Source organism: Fukomys damarensis, unplaced genomic scaffold, assembly GCF_012274545.1.
Source record: "Fukomys damarensis isolate Sample0158 unplaced genomic scaffold, DMR_v1.0_HiC HiC_scaffold_11, whole genome shotgun sequence".
Taxonomy (NCBI): Eukaryota; Metazoa; Chordata; class Mammalia; order Rodentia; family Bathyergidae; genus Fukomys; species Fukomys damarensis.
In genome coordinates, this window is record NW_022900923.1 from 3,933,166 (window position 1) to 3,940,685 (window position 7,520).

General features: G+C 44.6%; 1 protein-coding gene and 1 long non-coding RNA gene across 2 annotated transcripts in view; one reads left to right on the forward strand and one right to left on the reverse strand.

The window, feature by feature from the left end:
* Tgfb2 (transforming growth factor beta 2) overlaps window positions 1-7,520 on the reverse strand; it is a 75,056-nt gene that overhangs the window by 66,680 nt on the left and 856 nt on the right. The window lies entirely within an intron of this gene.
* LOC104875112 lies at window positions 1,595-3,738 on the forward strand. The gene is made up of 3 exons (XR_002025989.2): window positions 1,595-1,755; window positions 2,904-3,116; window positions 3,321-3,738. It is a non-coding gene; the product is annotated as an uncharacterized LOC104875112 (long non-coding RNA).

Consider the following 7,520-nt stretch of genomic DNA (forward strand, 5'->3'; position numbering starts at 1 on the left):
AGCCGTGGCGTGCGTGCGTGCTTGCCCTGCGCGCGTGCTGTGTTGGGCGGGCCACTCGCACAAGTGCCACAAGCGCAGAAGGCAACTGCCCCTAATAACTCCCTACGCACATCCTTGTCAGTGTTACAAGTGCAGAAACTGATGCCTGGTCAAGTGAAGCGGCTTTGACTCCCGCTCCCAGGCCAGTAACAGCAGGCAGGGCCACTCTTTGTCCTCAGGGAGGGGTTCTGACGACGCCCTCAGAGCGGCTGTTCAGAATCACTTTGAGCATGGCCACACACGTGAAGCAGGTCTTCTGTCCGAGATGCTACCTCTTCTCTTCCAGCCTCTGACACTGCTTTCGGGGACCCCTCTTGGATTTACTCTCCTTCCTTCACTGACTGGGACTGTGCAGCTCCGTAGTATATGTTCACTGTGGGACGCCATCCCCTCTTCCTAAATAATTCTCTCAAAGGGACAGAGTAATGCTTTATAGACTGAATTTATCAAAAATTGTGTGGGAAAAGTTGCAGTAAAAGATCAGAAGTTTGATAACTTTTGTCCCATCTAAGCACAGGGATTAAAAGCTGAATGTGTTAGAGACAATTAAAAAAAAAAAAAAGAAACCCAAGCTTTAAGCAAAGCTTCTGAGGCATACTTCATGTTTTAGGGAAGTAATCTGGAACTTGCAAATGTAATTCTTGGTAGAAAAGGAGAGTCACCACTGTCTCACAATGCCTTACATCATTTGTCAAAGTCCAGAAGAGTCATGCTGTCCATGTCCTGGGCTCTGTGTCTTATGGCCTCTATTTTCTGTGGGGACTGGAAGTCTTATTTCTTAACACACATCACTGATAGAAATAGCAATATCCACATCCTCAGATGTCAAAGGAAAATATTAGTGCCAATCTCAGAGGGCTGCTTGTGAAGATGAAATAAGTACATGCATGTAAAATATTAAAACTATGCTTAGACTACAGTAAGCTCCCAATAAAGGTTAGCTTATAGCATTGTCAATCTCACCATTATTTTCATTATTGTCTGAAAAACTGAAAAAGAAAAATGTAAGGCTATGAGAAGTCCTATGCTATATTTAGCCTGGTGATATCAGGCACATTTCCCGACTATTAAAGGTGAACAAATTTCATCTCTGTCTTCTAGTTGAACACTTGGAACTCAGATCTTTCTGGTGGTTCAGTCTTACTCTAAAGGGAATGCTCAGCCATATGGTAAACATTTATTGAGCAAAAACAATATGCTAGGTTTTTAAAGAATACAGAGAAGTTAGGCTCACTTCTTGATCTGAGGATATTTACAAACAAATTAAGAAAATAGCCCAGGACACCTAAATGTTACCAATAGCCAAAGAAAAGAGGGAGACAGAGAGAGAAATACTGAGAGAGGGCAGAGGAAGAACCAACTAAATATGACTAGAAAAACAAATTATCTTTAATAGGCAGCATATTACTAAGCCTAGAAAAATTTTAAAGGTGTTAGAAGATAAATTACCAAATGGGAGAAACAGCACAAATGAAGGCCCAAAGGTTTGAACATCTGTGGCCTACTTGGGTAAAGACAAAGAGGCTGATGTGACCAGACTGTGGTTTTCTTGCAGGAATTTAATGAGCAGAGAGGCTGGAGAAGAGGAGGGGTCAGACACTGCACGATCATCGTGACGTCCAAGAAAGCTGAGACACCTGCGTTTTCAATACTCTGGGAGGCTGAGGCAGGAACATCACGAGTTTAAACCCATGAGTCTGAGCAACTCAGTGATTAGTAGGATTGTGTTTCAATATAAATAAATAAGGGCAAAGGCCCTGGGTTCAATCCCCACTATTGGGGAGTGGGAAAAGAATCAGGGCCTAAGAGGCCTAAATTCTCCAGAGCTTCTTATATGGTATTTCCAGCCCTGCCCTTCTCTGGTCCCTAAGGAACAATCTGAGGACTCAAGAAAAATAGGCCCAATGAATGAAATTTGCAAAGTAAGGGATGAGATGGAGATTCCAACACAGTTCTAACTAAGTCAAAGTAGTTCCTGGGGCACCATTTTTAAAATCACATTTTTGTTGTCGTTGTTGTTTGTACTGGGGATCAAACTCGGTCCTGGTGCTTGGTCCAAGGCAGGTGGTGGAATCACTCAGCTAAATCATGGCCCTTTAAAAATCACATTTTAAAATACCCCAAATTCAGATTCTCATAATCAGTGGCACATAGAGATCACTGGAGTGATATTTCTTGGTGGCACATAAAACAATACTGCATCTTAAAATCAATGGTATTTATGACTTGCTGAGTAAAAGCTGTCATGCAAAGGCCCACTAAGTGCCAGAAGCCACTGCACCAGTGCTTCTTCACCCACCACCATCAGTCCTTAACCCAGGAAGCAGGTGGCCCAGTGAAGAAACTGAGGCCTGCTTAAGTGAAAGGCCTCCTGTCTTCCTCAGGCTGAGCACATTATCATATAGGGCCTCGGGGAAACGTTCTACCTCCATTCATGCAGATACACTACCAGTGTGAAAGGCAAGAGGGCAATTCACAAGTTGGGAAGAAGTAGTCAAGGGGGAGCATTAAGCAGTCACAGCCCCCAGGCCAAGCCAGGAAGCAAGGTGGTGAAAGAGTGCACTACACTGAACACCCTCTCCAGGACATCAGAGATTAGAAAAGAAACAAGCACCCACCCAAATCAGCTTGTGGTTTTCACATGATGCAGATTTCTTCTAAACAAATGACAGAAGTAAACCCGCTAGTCTAAACAAAACCCATCAAGAAATCCCTAACATGTTATTAAATTTCAAATGAAATACCTGGAGAACATCGAATTCCTGGGTTAACAACCATCTTTGTTTAAAGAATATTAAAAACAACAACAACAAAAGTACACCATATGCTTTCAAAATGACAATGGAAACGTTTGTTTATCTCAGCCAGAGCCATTTCATCGAGCTGTTCGCATCTGTGAGTGGAATCCACCCTGAAGCAGAAGGCTGCCTGGACTAAGCGTACAGCTGGCAGCTAGCTCCGGATCCTCTGTGCAGCAGCCTTGGGCCGGAAATGCTGCACCAAGACAGCTGAACGGCTCTCTTCCAGCTCCTCCCAGCTCCTGCTGGCTGCTCACCTCGAGCCTGACCTACAGAGCGGTGAGGAGAGGCCATGGACCCAGCCAAGGGTGGTGGGCACACCTCCACCACGCCATCTTCCCCAGTCTCCTAAAAATGCAGCCTGCAGTGTCGTCATCTCTGGGCAAAGGCCTAGGAGTCAGTCACCTTCTCAGTTCTAACCAGATTTGATGTGAGTTCAACAGTGAGTCATTAGCTCTTTTTTCACATCTCTGTTTCCTCTAGGAAAAATGATCTGGCATCCTTTCATATCTTTATATGGAAGATGCTGTGACTGGGTTACATCAGCATCTATCCACCACAGAAGTCGGAATTCAAAGACTGCAGCTCCTCTCGTGGACTACACGAGGCACTGTGGAGACACCAAGGCCCCTGATTCCCTGGGCTGGTCTGGGTGTTTCCTGCCCTCCAGGGTTGGAGCCGCCTGGGCTCTGGTGGAGGTGGGAGTGGGGAGGCCTGGCTGTCTCTTATAGACACTTTTCTTTGAGGTTTTTCTCTCATCTGACAAGTGAAAAACAAGAAATCCTGAAGGAGGAGAATAAGGCCTAAGTACAAGCACAATAAAAGTGGGAAAAGTTTGGTCTGTTGGGTTTTAATCATTCTGGAAGTCAGAGGGTTCAATTCTCTGTCTCCCTCCCTCTCTATCCCCCCACCCGTTTCATTTCTGTATCTCATCTACATACAAATACACACAGAACCTTAAAGACAAAAAAAAAATCCATTAAAAAACACTACTCTATCCTGTTAATATTTTCCTTCATTGGGCAGTTGGCCAAGAGAACACCAATTTGTATATAGAACAACATAATTCACTCATGAATAGAATACGAAATCAGATTCCCTAAATCCATAGTGTCACTGATATTCCTTCTATTCTCCACAACTTCACCTGGAAAATTACAGGGGGAATAGAAAATCACAGTTGTATTAACTGTTTAGCATGCATGTGGTACAATTACAAAGGGGATCTCGTGATTTTTCAGATTGTATATTTTATCTAATTCAATATGGCAGAATAAACCAACACGATTACTTACTTTTTCAGTTGCCTAGTTTGGAGATTCCATTCTTCATTAACATAACCTGCTTATTTCACTTGAAAGGAAAATCCAAGACAATGCCTCACTCCTCTTTTCTGTATTCTAACATCGCACTGCTTCTCACTAGCACCACTAACAGAGGGCAGTTCACACCTAATGAATGGGAAGCCTTCATGTCTACAATTTAGGGGCTTTACGGTCACAACAATAAAGTATACACCATAAGAAATAGTCTAAACCATATTCCATTTAATTAAAATAACTATCTGATTGTACTCCTATTCCATTGAATATCCTTTGATCATAAAGATACTTTATTTTTGGTATTACTTTCAAAATAGTACTACTAACAATTCAGTAGCCCAACATAAATACCAGAGCACCAGGGTTTCTTATCATGGGCATTATTGATATTTTGGGCTGGATAATTCTTTGATTTGGGGAAGGGGGAGGTGCTGTGCATTATAAGGGGGCTGGAAACGTCTCTAGCTTTACCAGTCAAGGTTAGTGGCACCATTCCAGTCCCAATCACAACAACCAAAATGTCTCTAGACATTGTCAACTGTCCAAATGGAAGAAGCCAGGGGAGGAGGGATGGTACAACACCACCACAGCTAGAACCCAAACATGTCCCTAATTAAATAACAACGAAAAGGGACAGGAAAGAAAGGAAATCAAATTTTTTGTCGCTTCTTTTGTTGACCGTCCAAGCCTCCGCAGATTTTAGTGTTGTCTGGATTCTTTTTACATTTAATGGACTCTTCCTTCTAAATTTCTAAAATTCTTCTACATTTTTTGTGTTGTGTCCTCTGAGTCGATATGCCTTGAGCTTCAAATGGACTGTCAGGCCACTCAAAACCCACTAATTCCCACTGGACAAACTATCAGCAAACCTTAACATAACTCCACTTTGAGCCTTAAACTAACAGCATGTGAAAAGATCAATATGAATTAGTTCAAAACTAATCAGACCTCCTCTTTAAATGTTGACACAGTATTATTTATATGCCATAAATACATTCTTGACTAAAATTCATACTAGGAGCTTGGCACCTGGCCAGTGCTATTCATATTTACTGTATTTATATAGCACACTTGGCCAAGGATAATATTTAAGACAAAGTATGCCCAAGGGCATATACAATATCTCTTATATTTTTACTTTTAAATCTCCACATTGCTAAAAATATTTTAGTCTGAACTTTATAAAATGTCCCACAAAGGACTATCAGCAATCTGTGATGATATATAGCCACTGAGTATAATTACAGCATATTTGTAATACTTGGGCTGCAGTCACTCCCTGAACACTTATAAGTTGGTGGGTAAAAAAAAAAAAAAAATGAACCAGTGATCTTTCCCCTGCCTTCATCCCTGGGGCTTATGATCCTCATGGATTCACAGCATGAAATGGCAGGCACAGGTCCCCCCAGCAGCCACCTAACTCTCTGACCACAGAGTTCAAAGCCAGGCAGGAAAGCCCTGAGGAAGGAAAGTTGGTGTATAAGCCAATGCTGTACTTGGAATTTGCTTTTTAAAAATATGGCAAAGTGATTTTTTCTTTCCTTGCTTTCCTTTGGAAGAGTTCACTGTATTCTGGTATAACTAGAAAGTGCTGGAAACGTCGCTAACCTCCTTTGTATACAATTATCTCCAGTTCTTGAATGTAGAACATAGGGTTCCTAAAGCTGGGAGTTGTGATACGCAGACTGAAAGTATATGACTTTTTGGGTTTAGTTAGTATGCTGGGAACACAGCAGAAAGGAGAAAACACACACTGATCGTAGATGCTGTGTTCTGCAGTCTTCCCCAGTATCTGGGCCCATTTGCAGTTTGTTAAGGACCATAACCCTAGATGGGACCATTTCAGCCAGCCCACCTCCCACCCTCAGAGAACAGAAGGCTAAAGCCCCCACGGGCATCCTGCACACTCCACACCCACGCACTGACAAGATCAGACCTCCTCTGCGTTGTCAAAGTCCTGGCAGCTTATTTGAGCTTCCGCATGTAAACACTGAAAGTTCTGCACCACAGACTCGCCAGTCGGCCTGGAAGCCCGGAGAATCAACGCACGCGCTAGAGAAAGCCACTGACTCAGCTCCCCGCTCAGTCTCAGTGGTTTTGGACCAACTACAATGCACTTTCTTTCCTAATGTCTCCTAGGCTCCACCCCAGATAGAAAGCTTACTGGGAGGGGTGGGGGGAACCAGGGAGGAGTTCATTTATGTGAACAGCTCCGTAATTACAACAAAAAAGCATCCTGCTTGCCAGGATTCCCTGCATTGCTCTGCCATTGAACAAGTCGCGGAGACCCTGCGGCACAGGCGAGCAAGGTGGCCAGAGAGACCAGGGTTAGACACACGGGCAGACATCACGACCAGAGCGTGGCAAGTCCCCGAGCTTCGACTTGTCAAACTAAAAATAAATATTAAAAAAGAAGCGCACTGCACGTCCAGGACAGAGTTACCAAGATGGCCGAGCTAACCACTTGGAGACCCAGGGCCCCGGAGCCAGCCAGCCGGTATATAGGGCGCGAAGGGGGCGGAGAGAAGCAGGCAGCCAATGGAAAGTTTATGGCTCGGGATTTGGAGCGCACAACTTTGGAGCGTTTTTACTTTTTCTTTTTGCTGACTCTTCCTGGTATTTAAACCCCTCAGGTGTCACTGCATGCTGCTCCTGCCTTTAAAACAACAACAACAACAAAAACCTTTGAAATAATTCTGCACCATCTCCCTACCCCCAAAGAACCCCAGAATAAATCATTCTACTCCCAGGGCTACTGTATGCCAGCTGGTTTCGAGAACCTGCTCTCAGGGAAGCCAGTAAAACAACAACAACAACAACAACAACAACAACAACAACAACAACAACAACCCTGTTCTCAGGGAAGCCCTAAAATAACAATAACCAACAACAAAAACGGCTCAGCTGTTAGCGCTGTTTTAGACGTGGGGATGCACAGAAGTAACAAGAGAAAGCCGGAGAAAGGGCGGAAGCGCAGATCTCGGGGTTGGAAAAGATCAGCCACAAAACGCTAAGAAAACCGATCTGCTGCGCCGGCGATTTTAAGAAGGGGGCTTTGGGTGATCTCTGAACAACAGCGTGAACCAAAACCTTCAGCACCGTCAGAGACGCAGGCGTCCTTTACCCCACTCCAGGTGACACTGGAGGGGGACTCGATCAAGAGGTTTTCGCCCGGGTAGGAGACGAGCCCTCGGCGCGAGTGACAGACCCGAGGAGGACTGACGGTCTTTCCGGGGGTCCCCGCCCCAGGTTCGGCCTCGCGGTCTGACCTTCGCAGGGAGAGACAATAGCTGCGCCTCGGGAAGCAGCGCCTTCCGGAGGGGCTCGAGTTTAACCCTCTGCGCGCAGGCTCGGGCGCCCA